Genomic DNA, 24,928 nt, shown 5'->3' with positions numbered 1-24,928 from the left:
AAAGGAAAGGTTTGTGGGAATCCTGTATCAAATATAATTATCAGTACTATTATTTTTTATTATTGTTTTTGAGACAGAGTCTAGAGTGCACTGACATGATATTAGCTCACTGCAATCTCCACATTCTGGGTTCATGGGATTCTCCTGCCTCAGCCTCCCTAGTAGTATCTGGGATTACAGGCATACACCACCAGGCTTGACTAATTTTTGTATTTTTAATAAAGATGGGATTTTGCCATGTTGGCTAGGCTGGTCTTGAACTCCAGATCTCAAATGATCCGCCCACCTCCACCACTCAAATTATTGGGATTACAGGAATGAACCACTGCACCCAGCCTTATCACTGCCATTTTTCTAACATTATGTGCACACTTCATTTCTCTGTGATACATTTTGTTAATTCTCACAATATTTCAAATGTTTTCATTATTATATATGTTATGTTGATAAGTGATCAGTAATTTTTTATGTTATTATTGAAGTTACTTTGGGGCACTATTAATCACACCCATATGAGATGGCAAACTTAAACAATAAATGTTGTGTGCATCTGACTACTCCACCAACTGGCTGTTCTCTAGTTCTCTCCCTCTACTAAAGCTTCCCCGTCTCCTGAGACACAGCAATATTAAAATGAGGCCAATAAATAACCCTACAATGGTCTCTAAGCGTTCAAGTGAAAGGAAAAGTTGCACATTTTCTCACTTCTGGAAAATAATGAAAATTATAGATGCCATTAAGAATTTTCAGGATTTATGGACGAAGGTCAAAATATCTACATTAATTTTGGGAGTTTGGAAGAAGTTTATTCCAATGTTCATGGATGACTTTGAGGGATTCAATACTTCAGTGGAGGATGGAACTGCTGATGTGGTGGAAATAATGAGAACTAGAATTAGAAGTGGAGCTTGGATATGTGACTGAATTGCTGCCATACTGTGATCAAACTTCAGTGAATGAGGAACTGTTTCTTATGGATGAGCAAAGAAAGTGGTTTCTTGAAATGGAATCTACTTCTGGTGAAGATGTTATGAACATTGTTGAAATGACAAAAAAGGATTTAGAATATTACATAAACAGTTTAAAAACAGTAACAGGATTTCAGAATATTTACTTCAACTTAAAACAAGTTTTATTGTGGATGAAATGCTATTAAACAGCAATGCTACAGAAAAATCTTTTGTGAAAGGAAGAGTCAATTGATACATTAGGAAACCAAAAATTGTATGACTCACTTTATTGCTATTCACTTTATTGCAGTAGACTGGAACCAAAGCCACAATATCTTTGAGGTATGCCTGTATTTTAACAATTTTATGAAGTAACCAATGTGAACTTAAAAAAAGATGAAAATAAATTTTTCCTACACAGAAGCGAAACTATGTTAGTGTACCAGCTAATTAATTATATTATTAGTTAATTGCATAAATCTCAAGGTTATGAGAAACTTGACAGAACTCACCTAAGCAGAGCTAACTGCCCAAAGAGGAATCATAATGGCTTTCCTGATTACATTTAATAGCATAATTCTGACTGGGAATTACACTTTGCACTACTTTCTTTGTCTCTTTTGAGCTAGAGCAGGACTTGTACCCTGGAAGCGTCTGATTGTAGTGAAGAATGAGGAGAGAGAGCAAAGATCAGTTGTTGACAGGTAGATAAATTTATAGCTGTAATGGAATAAGAAATGATAAGGGGAATAAAGGAAAATAAATAACACATGAGAATCAAGATTTAAAAAGTCAAGCAAAACAGTTCTTGCGTATATATACACATATATAAAATATGTAATATATTTTATATATGTGTATATATACATATAATTTATATATGTGTATATATATATAAGATAAAGGATTGTTAGTTATGCAAGAGAATTGTTTAAGTGATATAGTCTCCTATTAAAATTAAAGGACTCTTAGTTACGCAAGAGAATTGTTTAAGTAATGTAGTCTCCTGAAAAATAAAGGATATTTTAAAAGATATACTCTTGTATACATTAATCAGCCAACATGATTAATATTTTTTTAAATTCTCACTAAGTTATTGTGAGTTGGCCAAATTATTTTCAGTAGATGATGAAGGAAATAATATAGTCAACATTATTCTGGGATGTCACAACAGTAAACGATGCACAATCCTTGGAGGCACTACAAAACTCTTTGTCCCATGTGATGGTGTATAATAGAAACTCCTTTCTGTAGAATAAGTGACATCCTTTTAGTCTTCTATTGCTTTTTTTTTTTTTTAAGAAAATGAAAGAAAAAAAATGAAAGAAATACAGTAAGACTTTCTACTCTGAATTGAGCAATAATAAAAAATGTACTGCAAGATTTTTCTTTCCTTCTCTACAAAAAATGGCAAAGCAAATTTTATTGTTATTTCAACATGCCACAGTAATGTACAATGATTATGAAGAAATGATCTCAGTTTAAATCCTACTTCGCCCCTTAAGGCATTAAAATAGCACAGAAAAATTTCAGAGGAATCAAGTTAAATCTAGGTCATGAACAGAATATATGGCTGGTTTTATGAAATGGACCCAAATATGTGATAAGATTGATGATTTTTTTTTTTTTTTTTTTTTTTTTTTTTTTTTGAGACGGAGTCTCGCTCCGTCACCCAGGCTGGAGTGCAGTGGCCGGATCTCAGCTCACTGCAAGCTCCGCCTCCCGGTTCACGCCATTCTCCTGCCTCAGCCTCCCGAGTAGCTGGGACTACAGGCGCCTGCCACCTCGCCCGGCTAAGTTTTTGTATTTTTAGTAAAGACGGGGTTTCACTGTGTTACCCAGGATGGTCTCGATCTCCTGACCTCGTGATCCGCCCGTCTCGGCCTCCCAAAGTGCTGGGATTACAGGCTTGAGCCACCGCGCCCGGCCTGATGATATTTTAAATTAGTCCATAGCCTGAAGATAATTCTCCAGAATGCCACAATAAATATATTTTTAAGTGCTGTATATTTATTGTACATTAATGAAACATGAATTATTAAATGCATATTTCTATAATTATCAGCTGAATTTATATTATGGCATGTCTGATATTAGCTAATATCATTGTTTTAATGTAGCTACATTAATACATATACTTTGTGTTCCTATCTTCTTCATATTGAAGAATGATGTAGGTTTATATGTTGTATATGCTTTTTTAGGTTTTATGCATGAGACAATATAAGAATATCAAAGGAAGAATATGTTTAAAATCATTAGCAATGTCAAACTAAATGAGAGGATACATTCTAGTTTTATAACTAATGATTTCTCACCAGGCCTAAGACTTTAACAGTTGGGATGTGGTTTGTCATCTTCTATATAATTTAAAAATACTTTGGAAATGGTCCATTTGAGTGAGTTAAGACAAAAAACACTTGAGGCTTAACAATACCCTTAATTTAAAACTAGATATCTTAAAAGAGAATAAGACTTTAAAGGTAGGTACTGCTCTTATTGTAAAAACAAAACAAAGTAACAAAACTGAGGCCCAGATTTGAGTTTCTGTAATTCGATGGTAAAATTCACTTAGAAAATGTTTGATGAATAAATCAATAATTATAGAATTTGCCTTAGATTATAAAGTCACTGTGGATGAGCAATTCATTCCTTTATCACACAACTATTGAGCATTGATTTTAATCCAGGCAATATACTGGGCTTTATAGATTCAGAGATAAATAATAAACATATCTGGCTTTCAAGAACTGACATGAGGAAAAAAAAAAAAAACAAAAACATGTAAACCTACTAAATTAGAATGCAGGATAATAGAGAAATCCAAGAAAACCTAAAACTTAAGTCAAATTTTCTCATACTTCTCTTTAAACTCCTTCACTGACTTCCCTTTTTTTCTGAGTCAAAATCAAAGTTTTTATGATAGCCTACCAGGTCTTCCATCAGCTGCCTCTATACCTTCTTTCTGAACAAATATACTTTTGTTCATATTTTTTCACTCTAGGCACCTTTCACCTCCATTTCAATTTCTTGCAAGATCAAACATGCCCTTCTTAACTTTTACCTTCTTCAAATCACCTTGCAAAAATCATAATTTCTCTTACTATACACATATTTTATCATATTGATCAGGTAACTGAAGCAGAGAAAGATGATGTAATTTCCTCAAAATTATAGAGCCTGTACATGGTTGAGCCATAATTTTCATACAGTAGTCTGGTTTCAGATCCAATGTCTTAACTGCTTTATTTTAAACCATTTTATCTTACTGCCTCACTAGTAGGGGAATCCGAAAAGAAAAGAAAATGCAGACCATTTTTAAAGGGTTTCTCTCAAGAGGTTTGCTCCTTGGCTTTGGGTTTGAAAGGAATGATTGGATACACAATGGAGGGAGAAGGGGTAGTAAGTGACAATATGGAATACAGAGTTTGGTCAAGCTTAGAACTACTGCTAGATGTTACCAGTGGCTGTGTCTCCAAAGAATCAAAAACCAGTCATATGAAAGTACCTCACTGTTGGAAGGGTCCCCTTTTTAAACTAGGCAACTCTAGATTTCAATAAAACCAGGCCACAACAGTACTTGCAGCAAAAGAAAGGAAATCAAAAGAGAACCATGCCAGCATTAATATCTTTCCTTTCTCTCTACAGGATTGGCTTAATTAGTGGGTGTGGCAAATGTAAATATAATGATTCAGTAAGCACAATCGATGTTACACTATTCCCCCTTTTAATTATGTATCTCTGCATGGTATCTTTTTCATGTTGGTCAGCCCTTTAAATCAAATATTTAAACAAATTGAAGTTAGAAACAAAGTTTCAAATTACTGTAGTAGAATTAATTCAAGTAAAAAAAGGGAAGACAAAGCATATTTACTTACAGCATATTCGTGAATCAATTATAATAAGTTAAATATGCCAATGCTTTAGATTACTAATAAACAATGCAACATTAAAAATCATTTATTTACTGAGTTGCTTTTTATTCTACATTTTATGTGTATGTTTTTAATTTAATAATTTCTATTAGTAGAGTCAGTCATGCACATTATTATAAATTATACATATTTTGGAAATATATGAACAAAACATTGTATTGAAAGCAGATCAAAATCAAAGAAGTTTGAAAACTGTTGGCAGAAGTCTGACTAAATAGGGACATAGAATCAATTGCAATTGACTCCTAATAGTGACAGATTCAATCGATATAGATATATATGACTTTGAAAATGATTTTGAGTGCTTTTAAAACACTTAATGTTATTATAATTTAATAATTAAAGTAGTTATATCCTTTTTTAGAGTTGATAGATACCTGAAAATTTAAAGATGTAGTTTATAATTTAAACAAAAACTGATTTTGTTGAATTGTATTTATGCTTAACCTTAATAAAGTGGCAACTTCTGAGTGAAACCCAAAATATGGTTCTAAAATAATATTTTTGTATATGATTTGTACAGAATCTTTACCCTTCAGCTGTCCAGTAGCAACATTTAAATCTATACAAGAAATCTTTGAAAATAAAATCCTTATGATGCTTGTCAATGCCTGAGAAATAGATGTCAAGCATAAATCTATTAAATAAATAGATACCATGGATTAAATGGTTCTTATTTTACAACATTATGAATTTCATGTCAGTTTTATTTTTCTTTCACATTGATATTCTCTATTTTAGGAAGATATTCATACTACATTTCATCTTTTGATTTACTTACAGAGTACCACTGAATAGGAATTAGCTTTGAAAGATGTCATCTATGGGCAAAATGTCAACAGGATTGCTACACTTCCTAAACAGAATAAGGTACAATATGAAGTAAGAGTGATTTAATTAACTGAATTTGTCTCAGTAGAGTGCACTTCTTATCTAGTGAAAACATTAAAAAGATAGATAACCACATTATGTCAATTAATCTACTCATATTTCAGGGTGAATGTAAGAAATGAGAAAGCCTATGAGCTATTTGTGTCAGGATAAATAGATAGATAATAAATATATACAGCTTCACTCATTTGAGTCTATACAACCAGTATCCCCCCCACCACACACACACAACTTATACTTTGATGTTTCTACTGAAAAATAATGATGCTTCCAACATAATATTTTTAAAAACTATTATAATTTAAATCATTATTTAAAGATATTTGGATACTATTATAAAGCCCATTTAAGGATTCTTCCTGCTTTTTACTTCTGTTGTACTAGTGTGTGTTAATGAGGTTACTGTGAAGTAGATATGCTGATTTTCCAACAGGTGATGAACATTTTCTTGGTAATTTATTTTTTTGCTAAGTTTTAAGACTCAATTTTTTGGTTATTTCTCCCTGTTTTAAACATAATGAGATAATCTCTTGTACTCTATTCTTTAACAGAAAAGTGATAAAACCATGAGTCTAAGGAAGACCAGTCTTTGGCACCAGTTTTCGTGACTTTGTAGCATTTAAACACCAAGCTCTTAAACACCTGGCGTAGAGCATCTGTATTTAGTAAACTGAGGAAGCAGCAAAGTAGAGCGCTGTCTAAAGTAGGTAGAGACTACTCAACCCCAGGAATCCTGTTTGTATTAGAATCCCATCTGGAATTAGGAGATCTGATTATTCAAAAGAAAATGAAAATCCTGATTTTTATGTGATGAAATTTGTCCATTATTAAATTTTGAAAAATGATTCAAACTTAAAACATTGTAGACCAACTAATGAAACGCAAGCTGGACTTCTGAGGTCAGATATAGTCTCTGGGCCTCCAGATAAACTACCCTTGACATCTTCCTTCCAATCATGTGGAAGCAGAGATGACCCCTTATAGACTGACTCTCCCACTGGATGGATGGCTCTTCTTCTAAAGGAGTGACAGGTTACCAAACTATCAACTGAAAACTAAAAGATATATGATAATATTTTCTGCAACATTTTTGTGAAGAAGGATATATTGATAATGACTGTCTTGGTAATAAGATTTGAAATGGCTTTTAAAAAAATCGTATTTTTCTGTATCTTTCTAAACTGTCTACAAAAGAACATGTATTAATTTTTCACTCAGATTTGTAAATGTTATTAAATAATTATGTACAGAATTAAAAAAGGAAGTTCAATGCTCTGTAATCAATTTTGGTGTACAAGCAAAACAAGACAATGACATCATTTGAAAATATGAAAGAATTAGCTAGCTATACATTATTGATAGAAGAGACTATTTTAAATTGTAAATTTATTTATGATGGGTTTGTAATATGTCCTACCCAATAAAGACAACTGATCTCCCTCTGCCTTACAGTGCAGCCAGGGACATATCTTCTTAGTGAACTTCTTTCTCTGATACGATACAGGTTTTATTCTCATCCATCCCTCCAGCAGTCTTATTGTAGCAAAATCAGTTTCTTGTAACAGAAATAAAAGTTTCTTTCTTAGCTTCTGGAAATTATTGACTTTCAAGGATTTTTGAGATTCTGCCTCCCTTTAACAAAGTACAAATAAACCTCTTTTTAACATTCAGACAATCTAAAACACTTGCTGAAAATAAGGCAATGAATACCTATTGGGGTATATTAATTTTCTTGACATAATATATATTAATTTTCTGGTATAATCTTTTGTAAATATTTAATAATTAGCTCCTATTTTATAAATATGCAGATGTAGGACAAGCCTTATATGAATAGGTCCTGGTTGTAGCAATTGAACCAATGCAATCTCATGTCATCCCTGAAAACAAAAGCAGATGCCACTGAAGACCATTTTTGTCAAAATATTTCCACAAGCCTGTGAAAGGTCTTAACCAATACAAATGTTATGACTTTGCTTAGGGCTGTAATTTCTTCTTTTTGAACTCAAGTAACAAAAAGAGAATTTGTCAGTTGAATGAATAATGAGAAGTAGCAAATTATTTGAGAATCTGACTAATTAAGCCTATCAAGAAGTACCTCAGGCAATGTCATTATTTGTTTAGCTAAATTGTCAGTCTAGACAATGAGGGAGTAATGCCTTCTTTATTTTATTCTTCCTCCTCTATGATATTTTGCTCAACTCCATATTCTAAGCTGCTCTAGAAGAATTCACTTAGAACAATTTTATCTTCTTTTATTGAAATTAAGTCAAACTGTAAGTGAGGTCTAAAAATTTAAAAAACCTTTTTTACAAAAAGATAAGAATATCATAACAGTCATACAGTGATTGAAAAATAAATATCTTTAAAATAAAGTCTGATTTAATTAGGGTTATTAGACAAACTATTGGACACAATTAATACGAGTTTCAGATAAAAATGGATTATTTTACTACAAGTATGCCCCATGCAATATTTGGATATCTGTATTTTTGTTTGCTGAATCTGGCAATCTTAGACTAAATTTATATTCCAGAGCAAGTGTAGAATACATATGTTTAAAAGAGGGTTCAGAAGATTTGTATAAAAACTAACTGCGGAAGTCGGACCCAGCTCTTTAGATATATGCCTGTTCTGCCACAACTGTCCAGCAGTCTCCTCTCCTCAGTTCCTTCTACTTACCACGTTTTCCAGAATCCAGCTATGTTCTATTACAGTGCAATCCATACTCATATCTCAATTTTTACTGAGAACAAGTTTTGATTTATCATTATCATATGGAAGACTCTACATCGGATAACTTTTTTAAACCTGTTTATTCTATTTCTCAATATTCAAGCAAATAAAGGGTTTTGCAAGCCTATGTTCCCATCCACAAAGGAATTAAAGTATACCTTTATTTTCATTATAAGAAAAGAATAATGATTTAAAAAGAATGTAGAGAAAAAAAGAAAAACATTTATCAGAAGGTGACAGGCTTATTATTCAAGGAAATCTTATTTCATTTCCTTTGCTACATCTATATTTTTTCTATAATTTTCATCTAATGTAGCAAATAAAATATACACATATGTAAATGACACAAATTCCTATCTCTATTGTATAAATATCATTCACAGCAAGGTGAATGAAAAGGCAGTACACAATAAATTCACTTTATTTCACAATTTTAACTTGACTGCCTTGAATTATTGGAAGATCCTTTAAGATGTATACTGTAAAGACAGTCCTATGAATTTTATTTTTTACTAATACTTCATGGTGTTTCCTGCAATGTTTCCCAGATATCTACACAAAAATTATAATAACACTTACTATGGTTTGTTTTTACTTTTTGTTTGAGTGTATTACATCTTTCATTCATCCAATTGTCTCCTTTTAGAAACAATTGTAAGGGCCAAATTACAGTTAGACAAATACACAGTAAATTCAAAATGTTTTGCACATTATATTTCTTCACCATTTTATAGTATTAATTTTAAATTTTAGTTTTAGTTAAAATTGATGTATTTTAGAAATGTGTTTAGTTTGTCTCAGGAGATACATATATAAACTCAGACCAAAAATTCTAGTGTAGTTGTTGATTTGTCTATTCAATTTTATTATATTGAAGCCTAAAGAAAAACTTTGGTGGCAAATGACAGAAATCTGTTGATTAGGCTAATTGAATTGGCAAACCTTAAGAAAAGAGTACTCTCTCTTTCCATTAGAACATCACCTTTCTGATGCGAAAGTGCAGTATTGATACTATTTGGGAGAAGTGACCAGAGGTCTATATTCTTAGAAAAAGATTTCAAAAGTTTGGGATTTTGTTATGTTTTATTGTCAATATATTTAGAATTCTAGTTCTAAATTCCTTTCAACTCTAGTTATTTTGGCCACAAGTAGTTTTACTTATATTTCAATCTGTGTGGCTCTTAGTAGACCATTTTCTGAATCATCAGGTTCTTGCTACACCTCTCAGTGCAAGCTTCCATGCAGATGAGCATTGGCTGGATGCAGAATGCTGAGTATAAAATGCTTAGAAACATAAATCACTGTGGCTGTGCACAGTCCAATACTTATGCACTATGGCTCTGCAACTGAATTCTCTGCGGAGGATATTAAAACACAGAGTCTCAACCTCACCTTCTATTCACTAAATCAGAACCCCCAAAGGGGGAATCCCAAATATGCATGCAGTTTATAACTGGCACAGGTGATTCTGGGGTATTGTAGAGACTCTGAAATACTGATTTGCTCTTGGAATCCTCGTCCTTCCTAGTTTTGTGAGTCCTGTGGGCAGCTGAACTCAAGGTCTGATCCTTTCAGAGGTACAGCATATGTAAGACAGAAAGGGAATGTTGGGGGAGGCATGACCTGTGCTGTACATTCCCGTCGTGTCTCTTTGTGAAACTTGCTTCACTTCTATGAACATTACATTTTTCTCTGTGAAATGTATCTTCTATGATATACGAGTGAACTATAAAAGACATCGTGGAAAGACACACCTCAGAACAAAGTGGGATTTATATGTTCTGAAAAACAAACTAGTCCTTGATTGTATATATTAATAATGATTTTAAAAATCATAGAATTGGTAATAACACTCTAAACTCACATGTATGTGTAAATTCATTTTCATATTTAATACACTTGTGTTTAATATAGTGTTATATTTAATATACTTATTGTATTAAATATATTATGTTTAACATGATATTTAATATAGTCATCCACATTTATATCCACAGCAATCCCATTGGTCTCTTTCGAGTTTTTGTTTCAGGCTTTTTTAAAGAATGTAGGGCAAAGTTTTGGTCTTAGTCTTTTAAGCACAGCAGCTACAGGAAGAGAGATTTTCTTGCTCTGAGAGGGCAAAAAAAGACCAGCGACTTAAACCAGGGAAACTGACCTAAAAGGCTGTGCCACTGATAAGATTTACGTGGGCTTAGCCAGATTAAAGGCTTGATACCTGAAGAGAGAGACAGATCAAGCTGAGGTGTTTTGCTTTGTGTCTATCAGATGCAGAGCATTTCAGCAGAAATGTAGCAATCTCACAGCAAGCCTTAAAAGGTGGCCCAAGAGCCTCAGCATCTGATATCATGTCAAACAAATGCTATCAGCATCTGGGAAATCTCTGGAATCTGGGCATAGACCTGCGAGTTTCTTACTCTATGAGAAAATCCCAAAAAAGTTAAAGAGATATAGGTAAACAACTGACCATTCAATTCTTCTTTCCTTCCTTTCTTTTTTCCTTCCTCCTTCCCTCCTTCTCTCCCTCTTTCCTTTCTCTCTCTCTCTCTCTCTCTCCTCTCTCTCTCTCTCAGCAATCTGCAGTGTTTCAGGCATTGTCATAACTCAGCCTTGAGGATATAATTTTTTTAAATATTATAAAGCATAACCTCATCTTCAGAGAATTGACATTAGTGGTTAAAATAAATAATTAAATCCTGGTAAAATATTAAGAGTAAGCAGTCTTCATAATAGGTATTTTATTTTGTACCTTCTTCAAAGTTTTTATGTAAAAATATAAGCTTATATACTATTATTTGATATGAAAATACATTAACATAGAAACCCATGATCAGTAAAGAAATTATTTTTAACACAGAAGTGACTGAATTATAGCTCACTTCCATACCCTTGAGTAAAATACCCTGGCTTGGCAAATCAATGTAAGAGCTTTAGCTCAACTCAGACAAACACTATCTGTACCATGGTTAAATCATTATAATCATCATAAAACATGGTATGTATCTATTAATGCCTTGTATGGGACAGAAATTATGTTATAGATTTAACATAAAGCAAAATACATGAAGCATTTTACATTTAATTTGTGTAACAATTCCACAGAGTACCTGCTATTAATATGTTGTTATTAAAACTGACTGAGGCTTAGAAAGGTTAAATGACTTGTTCAAGGTAACACAGCTAGTGAGGCCAAAGTTATCTATCCCAAAGGCCCTCTTCACTTCTATAAGCAGACTTTTGGTTTTAAAGAGCACACTACAAAATTTAACCCTACTGTAGTCAAGATGATGCCATAGATCATTCTCTATCAGTTCAAATCAATGTTCTTCATCAATTTACAGAAAGAGGCTCTTTACTGGCTTGCTGTAATATATATACTATATATATATAATATTATAATATATATGAGAAACATGTAATATAAAATTTTATATTATGTTATACTATATCATATATAGTTTATACTTAAGAAGTATGCAATGTATAAAAATATTTTTATACATGACATTTTATAGATTACATATTTCTTATATATAAATATTTTATTTCTTTTCTTATAAATATAAAAATATAATATAGAATATGTATTTCATACACACACACACACACACACACTCACACACACACTATAACCAAGGCTGGTTTATTGTAGGAAATAACTGGTTTCAGCTCAAGAACTTGATTTTAGAAAAGTGTTATACTCTATTTATCATAGGATGGTTGGCAGAACACTAAAGAAGAGAGATACACATATTCTCTTTTTTGTGTAGGTACACACAAATGTACATGCATACTTGCACATATGCTTGTTTACACATGTATCTATCAACTGCCAAATCTTAAATGTCCTATTTTTTACTTTTAATAAAATTCATGCAGACAAATGAGGTGGTTAGAAATAAACAGACTTAGAACACAATGGAGTTATTTACTGATCGAAATAAAGGATCTACTACCTTTTAAAAGCTATTAAGTTAATAAATTGCTAAAATCAATCTGTTCTGAAAGAAAGTGTGATTTTATGGCTCTATGATGCCCTTAAATACATGATATGAACACAATGTACACAACATAGCAGTTTTTAGAACCAATTTTTATATGGTCAACTGATTAAAAATGGTATCTATATAAATGGCATATAAAGGTTTTCCAGGAAAAAAAGTGGAATTACTGTAGAATGTAACTATTGATTGATTTCTCAGAAATAAATTTTGAAGTTCAGAGATGAGTCCCATTTATAGTTATGCAAATATCACAAGTAATAATGGTAAAGTGCAGTATTTGTTTTGAAATAAGCTTAATTTGTCTCATAATTCTTTCAAAATAAATACATTTCTTTATGTACTTTGGCTAATATTGGAAATGGAAATAGTATTCAATCAGTTCTAAATCATTTTTAAGCTAGATAATTTCTGGGAAAGTGCTGACTTTCGTTAGAAAATCTGAAAATGGAAAATTCCTCTCAGTGATCTGTTATGTCCTCACATATTATTTATAAAATTCAATACTGCTTCATGGATTTCTTAAACCTCAAAATTCAGCCATCTGTAAACCTCTCTCTCTGTAATGAATCTTGGAATAAGGAAGAAGGGAAAATACGTTTCAGCTTCCAGAGGAGATTTCTGAAGTCCAAAGCATTAAAGCTCACATACTTGTTTACTCAGGTGAATCAACAAGTCTTTTTCTCAGGTTCTGTTTGCTTTTATTTTGCATGTAATCCTGATAAATTTAATCATCAGTTTCAGAGCCATCATAAGTTCAAAACAGTAGTTTAAAAGAGAAGAAATGAGGTTGCTTCAGATAGACATAGTAACTATGATTAAAACTGACAATTGAGGGAGAACATATTAAGATAATTATACAGGTCATTAGATGAGTGAACTTAACTTCTATTTTAGTCTTATATCATACAGGGAAAATAATTCCATAATCGAGTTTATTGTAGAAATGATAGAAAGCTGACCCCTATCATAGTTAACTATAGTTATAAATGTAACATTAAATTATGCTCAATAAATTCTTAAAGGGAAGATCAGTATAATAAAAAGTAGAGATCTGAGTAATAAATTGTAGGCAGATTTTATTCTATATAAACATAGCAGGCTATTTACAATGGGCATGACCAAAAAGCTTGATTTTCTGTTACCTAGTCACTGTAGTGCCTCTTTTAACAATAGATTTGGAAGTTAGCTAATACATCAAGGTTTAGTTCAAGTTTTGGCTGCATAATAACTACTGATGATGCTGCAACAAGAGATGTAATCAACAGACTTAAGTGAACCTTTTGGATATCATTATAATTAATCAGTCATCAAATGTTTTTAATACTCTCATACTGATTTGAAACATTATATCCAGCCTCTAAGAGAAGGTATAATTTCATGTATGGATTTTCTGATTAGTAAATGTCAATACATAGGGAGACTAACACTTCACTAAGTTATTACAATAGTGAGTAGAAAACCATATATTATTATCTCCCTTACAAAAGGATTGGAATAGAAAAAATAGATTTTATTCCTTTTGTATTAAAGACAAAAACATTAAAACAGATGGAGGAATCCACAAGAAAATAGTACTTGTGAAAGAAAGATGCCATGAAATATGCTGCTAAAAACAGAGAGGATAAATCAGTTTTACCATTTTCCAGATTTTTCAGATCATCCATTATTTCTTTTTTAAGGAGATAAATAAATTGTGAATTATCAGTGTACATGAAATAGAAATCTTTGTGCTTTACTCAGAATATCACAGAAATTTAGAGCTAGAAAGTGCTATCTAGATAACTAGTTCAAAGATTTTCAAATAGAAGTACATATCAAAATCACAAGGCATTATAAATTATATAGATGCCTGGACCCACCATCTGAATCAGAATTTTAAGCATGTGTCTTTTCAAAAGCAACTCCCTGTTTTGGAACAACTGAGTCCAGCTACTACATTTTATGGAAGAAACTGATAAATTAAAATGTCTAATCTAATAAATTAATTAGAACTAAATGTGCTGTTCTCTCTCTCTCTCTTTTTTTTTTTTTTTTTTTTTTTTTGCTACGAAAATTGAATTTTTCCTTTCTCTAGGCATATTTAGATGGCTCTTTGTGTTTTGAGAATTCTGGAACTTTGAAGCTCTGATATGAGTCAGATTTTCTGTGTTAATTTCCAACAAATGTGATTAAGCAAATCTTTATGGAGAAGGAGGGTATGAAAGAAATGAAGGCTTTAGTATTTGGACAGAGTACAGTTGGATTGATTCTGCACTGATGGGGAGTTTGTATTTCTGGAGAGAGAACAGAACCTAGAGGTTTTTGTGGCTCCAACTTGGTATACTGATGACACAACTGGAACCTGACCACCGATTAGCTAAGCATCATGCCCTTGAAGGCAAGGGTATAGAGAAGGTCCTGGGAGCCACATTTGGTAGGCAAGGATTGAAACCATTTCACAGATTAATATATTTTTGAAAGGAGAATGGAGATACCATATAGGCATTTTAGTAGGAGCCAAGATGAACTGTATAGCAATGGCTGTTCCCCATTAATTCTGGATTGATCTACCCCTAGGGTTTACTCGAATCCCAAGGGAAGGAAATGAGCAACTCTCAAATAACTGACACGGATTTTCAACCATATGGTGGATGAAGGTAAAGGTAGTTTTATTTTTTTTTTAGAACACATATAAATTCAGTTTGTCTTTGCATCTGAATGTTTGGGGAGAAAGTTAAACCTGTAGTATACATGTATGTGTGTGTGTGTGATATTTATATATATGTATGTATATTTATATATTGCAGAGTTGTTCTTTCCACATTAGTTCTACTGCACTATTTTTGCTTCCTCTGATGTTATTAAAATTAAGCATTCATTATTCATGTAAGATACAGAGGAAAACAAAACTAAAATGAGAGGGGGAAATACTAGATTAATTTGATCATACATATTTAAATAACCACAAAGAAATAGTTATTCTCAAATATACCTAAGAAAGTTGCACTAGGGAATAGGTCTTACTATACACATTCTTAACATTTGTATTATATTATATGCTAGACATTCAAAAGATTATTTTTTTTCCTCCTATTGTTTTCTTAGATTTACTGAACCATAAAGAAAGGAAAAGAAGAAAACTGGCTCATTGTTACAAATCATTTCCTACTGTGGATTTGAAGTCTTCTTATTTTCTGCTTTTCATCTAAATTCAACATCATGATGCTGCAATGTAATCAAAAGAAAATGCTGTAAATATAAAAATGTTAATTTGAAGCTATACACGTGCCAGGTTCAAAGAAGATGCAAGCCACATGTCAGTGGGATTGCCTGGGTTGATCTGGACGGTCTGGCTCATACAACAATCAGGTCAGTGACTCTTTAGGCAAATGCGAATGTTTTATAGATTAAATAGATCATCTTCCTGTTTTTTAAGAGTATTAAATATTCTGCAGAAAAATCCAACTCTGTGCCCTTCTAATTTTATCTTCCAATTCAAATGCTTCAGCATTTTATGGATTTTCTTTTACCAATGAGTTACTAAAAGCAAGTAAATATGAAACTCAAAAAATTATGTATGATGTCCATTCCAGGCTTTGTCTTAAAAATATGAGTTTTGGCTCTTTTTATATGACTTAATATCTTTGTACTATTTTTGTTTTATTATTATAGCATGCATTGTTTTCCAATAATATACTATTTATTCATACACAAAAAGGTAATATTTAACAAGAAATTTGTGCAAGAAAGTGTTAACTCAAAATTGAGGGCTCAAGCCTATATATATTCCATTGAAGGGACCGGCCCTTTACTGGTTCCTGGGAGATAACCTCTGAATTTGGAATATCCTGACGGATAATAACGTCTTTGATACCTGAGACCTTGAGCTGTGCCAAATAGTTTATGCTAATTAGATGTGATTTATGCTGGCAGCCCTTTTTTTATATGCCTGGGGCTTTGGGCCATGCTGCATCAGCTTGGCGCCTGCAGGAGCTGGAGACTGATTAGCTAAGGTCAGTTACGCAGGTGCTTCATGTCATCATGACTGACCTACAAGGAAAACCATAGACAACAAGGCTTATGTGAGCTTCCTTGGTTGGTTACACTTTATATAGGTTGCCCTACATTCTGTGAAAATATTTCAAGTACTTTCATGTAACTCCAATGGGAGAATAACACCTGGAAGATTGTACCTGCTTTCTCTTAGACTTTATCTTATGTGTCTTTCCCTTTGCTAATTTTAATCTGTAACTTTTATTGTAATAAGCCCTAGCAAGAAGTAAAGAAGTTTTTCTCAGTTCTTCTTGTACATTATCAAACCTGAGGGTAGTCTTTAGGCCCCAGACACAATATCTGAAAGTTATGAAATGCTTTGAACTTTAATATTTTAAGCAATCTGTGGTCTTCATAACACCTTTTCTTGGAAGGATATCACCAGTACGATGACATTTCTGTTCTTGAAGTTGATATATGACTTACAGTTAGGAGTTAGATAATTTCAACAGTTTCCTTATGTTAAAATATATTTAAACCAGTTAATAAGATGAGAACTTTATCTCTTCTTCAACCTGTTTCTTTCTGCTTCCCCCCTACCCCATATTCTTATTATCATAATTTCTGGAAATAGGAGTCAAGATTTTAAGCTGATACTAAAGTTAGTTGGAATAGCTTTTTAGTGGCAATTCATAAAATAGATAAATGAGACAATAATATACTTGGAAGTTCTGTTATTTGGTATAAGGCAGCATCTATACTAGTACTCCTTGACTTGTCAAATGACTAGCTTAGTGTCCCACAGAATATTTGTGGCAGTGTCAGGTCTAGAAGTGAACTCTTATGATTACAGGTATGGGGTTCTTTCTTCTGTAATAAACTCATATTATTGCTGAAGTTACTGCCAAAATCACAGCCTAAAAAAAGAGCTTAATTACATTATGGATGTGTACATTAGACGATTTACCTGCAAGTAAAAGGAACTCTGATTTAAGCAATATTAAATAAGAGGCCATAAGGATCAAATATATTAGGTCCAGAGGTTGGACAGGCAACCTGAGAAGTTCAGTCAAGAATTCAACAGTTGATCACAGATCAGATTTGTTCTATCTCTAAGATCTGCTGTTTTCAGGGTACTCACTAATAATAGACTAATAGTTTATTATATTATTATTTAAATGGTTAATAGTGATAGTCTAATTGACTACACCCCCATCTTGCTTTAGGATCTCAAAATGGTAACAGTAACTACATAAATCTAGATGTTAGAAGGTATAGGAGAGGTCATGTGTACTTCTTACTTACATTCTAAGAGCAGGTGAGGAAATCTTTCCTCAGAAAGAGTGCCTCCCTTGCCTCAGAGACCAGCATAGTATCACATGTCCATTTCTAAAGGAATCCCCAATAGTGGGATGTGATTAACATGACTGCCTTAGACCTCAGAGACCAACGTAGTGTCGCATGTCCATTTCTAAAGGAATCCACAAGAATGGGATGTGATTAACATGACTGCCTTACATAAATCATGTGACATGGACAAAGACCAAGCATCCAGACAGCCACAAATACCTGAAAAGTGGCTAGACAACCTCTGGAGCAACTCTGTTTCTGTTCATGGATACCTAAATGTGAGTTACAGTTATTCCTTTAGGTATCTGCAGTCCTTGTGGGAAAAATCAGTTTGCCACAAATGTTCCTTTTATTATAAAAAAAAAAATGTCAGTTCACTGATAGTCAAAATAGGTGTTGACTGAAACCATATTTTGACTTTTCAAAGGTTTACTTTCAAAGCTTTGTTTTCTAACTTCAACAAGTATAGTCCTCTTGCAAATATCAGTTCTGTTGTTAAGTAATAAACTATAAGCCTGGATTAGTATTGTAGCACAAACAGCATTGTGTTGTATGCTCTTTATTTTCTGAAGCCAGTCAATGAGTGAGTCCACCTTGAGTAGATATTTTTTATGTCAGGCTTTCTGAGAAATGAGGAGCTGGAGGGGATCCCAAATCAATTGCCAACCGTGTCACAGATCGTTTAAGGCAGAATGGAACATGCTTGTGACAAAGGCAGTGACAAATGAATATGTACTGAAGGGACAGCACCAACCGATGAGTGAAGGAAACTAGAAATATGTTATATGAGATGGAGGTCAGAGTGAAATTTAAGATAATGATAATGAAATATATGTGTGAATGTAATACCATGAGTTAGATAAAAATAGGCAGCTGTAAGACTCACACAGTGCCTTTCAGAATAATTTCTGATATTTTATACAAATTCAATATTGCTACAAGTTGTGAATACAATAAGTGAACTATTTGTTATATAACAGTTAAGCCAAACTGTATAGAGTGGAGAATAGAACATGTTTTACTACATTAAAAAATATATATGTATATTGCCTGAGTTTCTGTTTTCTAATCTTGAGAAGTAAGCATATGTAATATATATACTAACCTAACACACAGGCAAAAGCTCACTCTATTTGTAGGTAGGGGTTAAATTATATTAGTCCACATTTAGGTATATAAAAGACCAGTGGATACTAACGAGATGCAGATCTTTGTAGGTAGAATTGTGCTCAAAGGCATTCAGGATGCAGTTATCAATGTTCTGTTCACATCTTGTTCCAACATAGCCTGGATTGCATAAGCAGGAAAAGCCATCAACCACTGGAAACAACAGAAAAGAGAAAACTCTTAACATTCCTTTAACCTCAGTACAGGTAAAGATAATTAGTCTAAAATTCTATAATCACTTATATATTTTGCTTTTAACCAAATAAAGTGTGAATTATCATATTTAATCTATTACATAGTCCTCTATAGTATTTTCTAAATAACCATCTTACTCAGTTCTATTTAACTTAATAAAAATAAATAAATAAATAAATGAAACTTCAATTAGTTGAAATAAGAACAATTACAATGGACATTTGGTAACAGTTTGCAAAGCAACAATGAAAATATGCAATTTTATTTGCTCTCTCTTGTTTTTGGCAGTATTCAATATATATGATAAATAGGTTACTCTTGTATCATTTAATCTTCCCAAGTTGTTTTAGGTTTAATAAACAAGACCTTAACTGTTCAGTTGTTAAAGTTCTATGTAAAGTGCATTGTGATCTCGAAGTTGATAATGAGCTACTTACTTAAGTCTTAGTTAAAAAGAGCTTTCACGTTTCATCAAAATCTTGTTAAAATAATGATCAAAATTTGTTCTTCATTTTACCATTAATGATGAAAAAGAATGGTGTCTGAAGCCTCTCAAGGAAGTAGTGACAGTATGAATTGCAGTTGGAGCAGGCACCAATTTATAACTACTTACAGTCAGTCCCTAAGTTCTTCATTATCCCTGAGATTTACCATGAAATCTATACTGCCATTACGCCTCTGTGAATGTACTTGCTATTACTCTCATTAATTGCTTAGGTCTTCAGTGGCAACAAAATTTTTAATGCACCGTAAGAAATTTATCTAGCTTCTAGATTTCTGCAGCCATGTTTTGTACAGCATATGTCATAGACATCCACAAGAGACTAGTGAAATACACAAGAATAGGCAGCTCCTTAGACAGGATTTTACTTCTGTTGTACTTTCTTTTTTTTTATCTAGTACCTAGTTTTTAACCTGTCATTGACTATAAATTATTAATAAATAAACAGATGTATTTGTAAATGAATTAATGTGATAAAATGATGTCAGTCTGTGCTTCTTTCTGTGTTACACATGGTATTTTGTATTTTAACAAATTAAAACCACATATTATACAATATATAATTAAGACATTGTGGAGTGTCATCAATCATAACAATATTTAAAATTACACTTATGGTTATTATTTAAGTTTGGATACTGATGTGTTCTGACAAGTAACAAACAACGAGTCAAATTAACTTTCAGCCTTGATGTTACATGTTCTATGAAGACAAATTATAAATTACATTAAAGGCAAAAGACAACAAAAGGTAACTTTGAACAAACAAAGTATCTGGAAACAGACTGTTAAAAAGATAAAAGCATGCTTTTATTGTCAATAAATGTGTTTCTAACATAGATTAATACAGACAAGGAACGTGTTTCTAATACTTTGTTCTGGAATAAAAATCACTCAATGGACTAAGTGCCAGAAGAGAACCTAGAGAACTAAATTGGATACCAAAGGGAAATTGGATACTGCAAAGAAGATAGAAATAATTTAAATATTTAAAACAAAGTAACAAAAAGTAGAGCGTTTTTCTCACATGTAATTTGTTAACTATGGGGCTATGTGATAGCCAATAACCATTTCATAGGAAAGACATGTTACACACATAGTCTTGCTCTCCATTGTTGTTGTTGTTTTTAACAGAGAATCTAGTCACTGTGATGTGGAAGTGCTGGGATGGGAGGAGTGTGGTCCTTTTAAATGATACAGAAGGGGGAAGGGAAGTGCTGGGTAGAGGAGGGCATGGTCCCTGGCTACGGCTCTACCCCCATGGACCTAGGTGAGGACTGATACTCCTGCCTTCATGCCAGAATGTTTCATTTCCCAAGACCACCCTGGCTCCCCCTACCCCCATCCTGTGCCTATAAAAACTCCAGAGACCCTAGCAGGCAGAGACACATGTGTCTGGATATAGTGAGGAACACATCAGGGGAAGAAGACACAGTACACCTGGACATTGAGAGGTGTACCATCAGCGGAGGAACACACAGGTGGCTGGACATCAAGAGGAATGCCCCGACAAGCACCGGCATGCTGGCAGGCCACCGAGTCCCAGAAGGACATGGAGTTCTGCCAGGGCAGTCAGAGGAAAGCCCAGGCCGCCGAGCAGTCTGAGGTTTTCCCTTGGAAAACCATCTCCCTTCTAGCTCCCATTGTCTGAGATTTACTTACACTCAATAAAACCTTGCACTCATTCTACAAGCCCAGGTGTGATCTGATTCTTATGGTACACCAAGGCAAGAATCTAGTATACAGAAAGCCCTCTGTCCTTGTGACAAGGTAGAGGGTCTAATTGAGCTGGTTATCACAAGCCGCCTATAGATGGCAAAACTAAAAGAGCAAAACTAAATGAGCACCCTTTAACACACGCCCACTGGGGCTTCAGGAAACATTCACCCCTACACATCCACCCCTACACATCCACCCCACATCCTCAGGATGTAGAGTCAGAGCCCCACATCCTGCCCATCTATATACTCTCCTAGAGGAATGGGGCACTGAAGAAGCAAGCCACTCCCCCTGTCACACACCCTGCAAGGGGGACAAAGGAACATTTCCTATTTCAACTGCAATGGTATTAGTCTGTGTTTATAAATATTTCATGCTACTATTTTGAGGCCAAATTTTCTTAAAATAGGCCTTCTATGAATCTGGATGTATTATTCATTTTATACTTAACTATGTACCAGACATCATATATACTGGTTGTATTGAACGAAAGTTTGAAATGTGACAAAACTTTTTGGTGGAATATACAGAGGTATTTTAAAACTGTAACAGTAGGCCGGGCATGTTGGCTCACACCTGTAATCCCAACACTTCGGGAGGTCAAGGCGGGAGGATCATTTGAGGTCAGGAGTTCAAGACCAGCCTGACCAACACAGTGAAACCCCATCTCTACTAAAAATAAAAAAAAATTAGTCAGGCTTGTGGCACATGCCTCTAGTCCCAGCTACTCGGGAGGCTGAGGCAGGAGAATTGCTTGAACATGAGAGACAGAGGTTACAGTGAGTCTAGATCATGCCACTGCACTCCAGTCTGGGAGACAGAGCAAGACTCCATCTCAAAAAAAAAAAAAAAAAAAAAAAAAAAAAAAAACCTGTAGCAACAAAATAGTGAACAACTGTATAATGGTGTTTGAGATTTACAGACTCACACACACACAAACACACATATATATATTGCTCATATATAGTCCTGTAATAAGTACTATTGACACGGTAGAGTTCCCTGATCCCTCTTGCAGGACATGCAACAGGGGTATGGCTGGCCTGTTCAGTTGTGCAGCTGCTAAAACCCCTTGCGGGAGGGAGACCACGCAGATAGGCAGGTGTAGAGTCCAGGGCGAGTGCTTTGGGCTCTGGACCTGTGGTAGTGTCTAAGGATGGGTGCCTGAAACCCCAGTGTTACAATGTTCTCTTAGCCTTGCTGTCCGCAGATGGCTTTAAGGGTTAACCAGCTCAATGGACCTTCTGTCTTTTCACAAGGGCAGAGGGTCAGTGTGACAGTTTTCTGTATCCCGAGCTCTTGCCCAGCATCCAGGAAGATTCGGGTCACACATGGGTGTGAAGGATGAATGAGAGGTCTTGAGTGGTGGAGGTGGCTCTCAGCAGGATGGATGGGGAAGTGCAAGTGGGGGATGGAGTGGGAAGATAATCTTCCCCTGGAGTTGGGCCATACAGTGGCCAAACTCCTCTCTGACCACTCCTGAACTCCTCTTTGTATTCAGATGTTCCTCCTCTTCTTTCTTTCTCTGCTGCATAGTCCGTTCGTCTGCTTGTCTTATCTCCTCATCTTCCGGTTCACTCTGGAGTCTGGGGTTCAGCATGTATATGGGTACAGGATAGGGACCATGGCAGGCAAAAGGCAACTTTTTGGGTGGAAAAACAGGAATGCCTGTTCTCATGTATGGCCATGGTTATCCAGGCTTGAGGATGTGACATTTGCCAGGGAACTTTCCCTGTCTCCTATCTGTATCACTATTAACTAGAATTCAGAAAGTTTGGCTTCCCATACTATTTTATTTTAGAGAAAGTATGAAGAATCTAGTGTCTTAGTTTCATTCTGATAACATTCTACATGTGTGATATAAATTTTAATAAATATTTTGGTTCCCTGGTACCTAAATATCCTTAGATCGGGTCCAAAATATATTATGAATGATTATATGATGAAATACATTAATATATTAGGTATTCAAATTTTACATTTCCCATAATATATTGTGGTATCAAAATTTTAATAGGCAGTATTGCATTATAAGTAACACATTATAAATTGCATTTTCTTATCTTGGAAAAATATACATTAAAATATTTACAAAGAACTTCTAAAAGTTAAATATAATACATTGTTAATCAATGTGAACAACTTAAATTTAAATTGCCTATATGTAGTCATTATAGTAGGGCTGCCTACGTATTTCAAAAACAAAAAATCTCTAACTTCTCTCTCAGCCATGCGATAGTTAAAAAGACATGAATCTTTTTTAAGTATCATTCCTCACCAGATACCTGTGGGTTTGAGCTCAGAAATGATACAATGCTGACTTATTTCAAGGTAATTTGAGAATTTCAGAAATCTTAAAATACAATCTTTGAAGTGACAAAGTCTGGAACAGAAATAATAGCTTGGTGATTTATAGCAAGAGCAGCAAACAGATGGCATATAGTCCACAGAACTGTTTTGCTTAGCTGGCACAATGTTAGAAAATTAACATGATATTAGTATCTATATAGATATTTCAGTTTGCTAGGACCCCACCACTACCTGTTGTTTTATATCTGGATGGCTTCACCCAATTTACAAAATTCAGTTGCCTTGATATTGGCTTTTATTTGCAGAGCACTTGTTTTAAGAAACAAATTTAAAATTTGAGTTAAATCCTACTATTTCTACATAAAAAGACAATAACATAACTTTCTACTGAAATGAGGTTTTAATTGTAACTATTTACTCATATACTGAGGGATCATGTAGAAATATGTTTTAAAGAAGGTGAGATAAAAACAAATAAGATACTTTTTTGCAACACCCTTCTAGACCTTTGTTTATTTCTGTTTCTCCTCTTCATGCCTCAGCCACATTCTGTGTATAATGTCATTTCATTTTCCTGCGTCTAAACAAAATTACCCCTTTTAGGCATATTCTTCCACAGAAAAATCCATGTTTCCATCTTACTTTTCCCTCTTTCCTTCTTTTCTTCCTGTCTTCTTTTTCCTCTATAAATTTATATTTCTTAGGAATATAAATTTCAGTAGGAAGAAATGTGAGTGTGTGGGGTGTATATGTATAGAATAGGCTAAACTAATATTACTTTGAATATTGTAAACAATGCTTTCTCATGCCTAAAAGTGAATATTTTTTAAAATTCTACCATTTCAAACAAATTTTCAAAGGCTAATTCTCACACAAGAAAGAAAAATTCACATTTCATCAGATTTCCTCATTTGCTGCACTCACAAAAATATGAATGGATTTGTCAGAAATTGGGGGTACTTAGTGAAGATAACTGACATTGACTTTGATGTTCAAGCCAGGCTAAAGTCAGTAAATAATCCTGGTTAAATCCTAAACTCTCCCATTACTATGTTAGATTCTACATTGGTCTGCTCTACTACAATTGCAGCCGCTGAAGGAACTCACTATCATAGCAATATCCACGCAGGCAAGGGCTGGAACTGTGCTCATTGACAATGATCTCACAGCATGGACCTGCAAAGCTGGCACACTGGC

The 24,928-nt window shown here is 33.7% G+C and overlaps 1 long non-coding RNA gene across 1 annotated transcript in view; it reads right to left on the bottom strand.

The window, feature by feature from the left end:
• LOC135970602 (uncharacterized) overlaps positions 1-24,928 on the bottom strand; it is a 98,233-nt gene that overhangs the window by 30,374 nt on the left and 42,931 nt on the right. Inside the window, exon 2 of the long non-coding RNA XR_010586365.1 lies at positions 19,037-19,158. This is a non-coding gene — a long non-coding RNA (uncharacterized lncRNA). The remainder of the gene's footprint in view (positions 1-19,036; positions 19,159-24,928) is intronic.

This window comes from Macaca fascicularis, chromosome 4 (assembly GCF_037993035.2).
Source record: "Macaca fascicularis isolate 582-1 chromosome 4, T2T-MFA8v1.1".
NCBI classification, from domain to species: Eukaryota; Metazoa; Chordata; class Mammalia; order Primates; family Cercopithecidae; genus Macaca; species Macaca fascicularis.
This window is presented reverse-complemented; position numbering and strand designations above follow the sequence as displayed.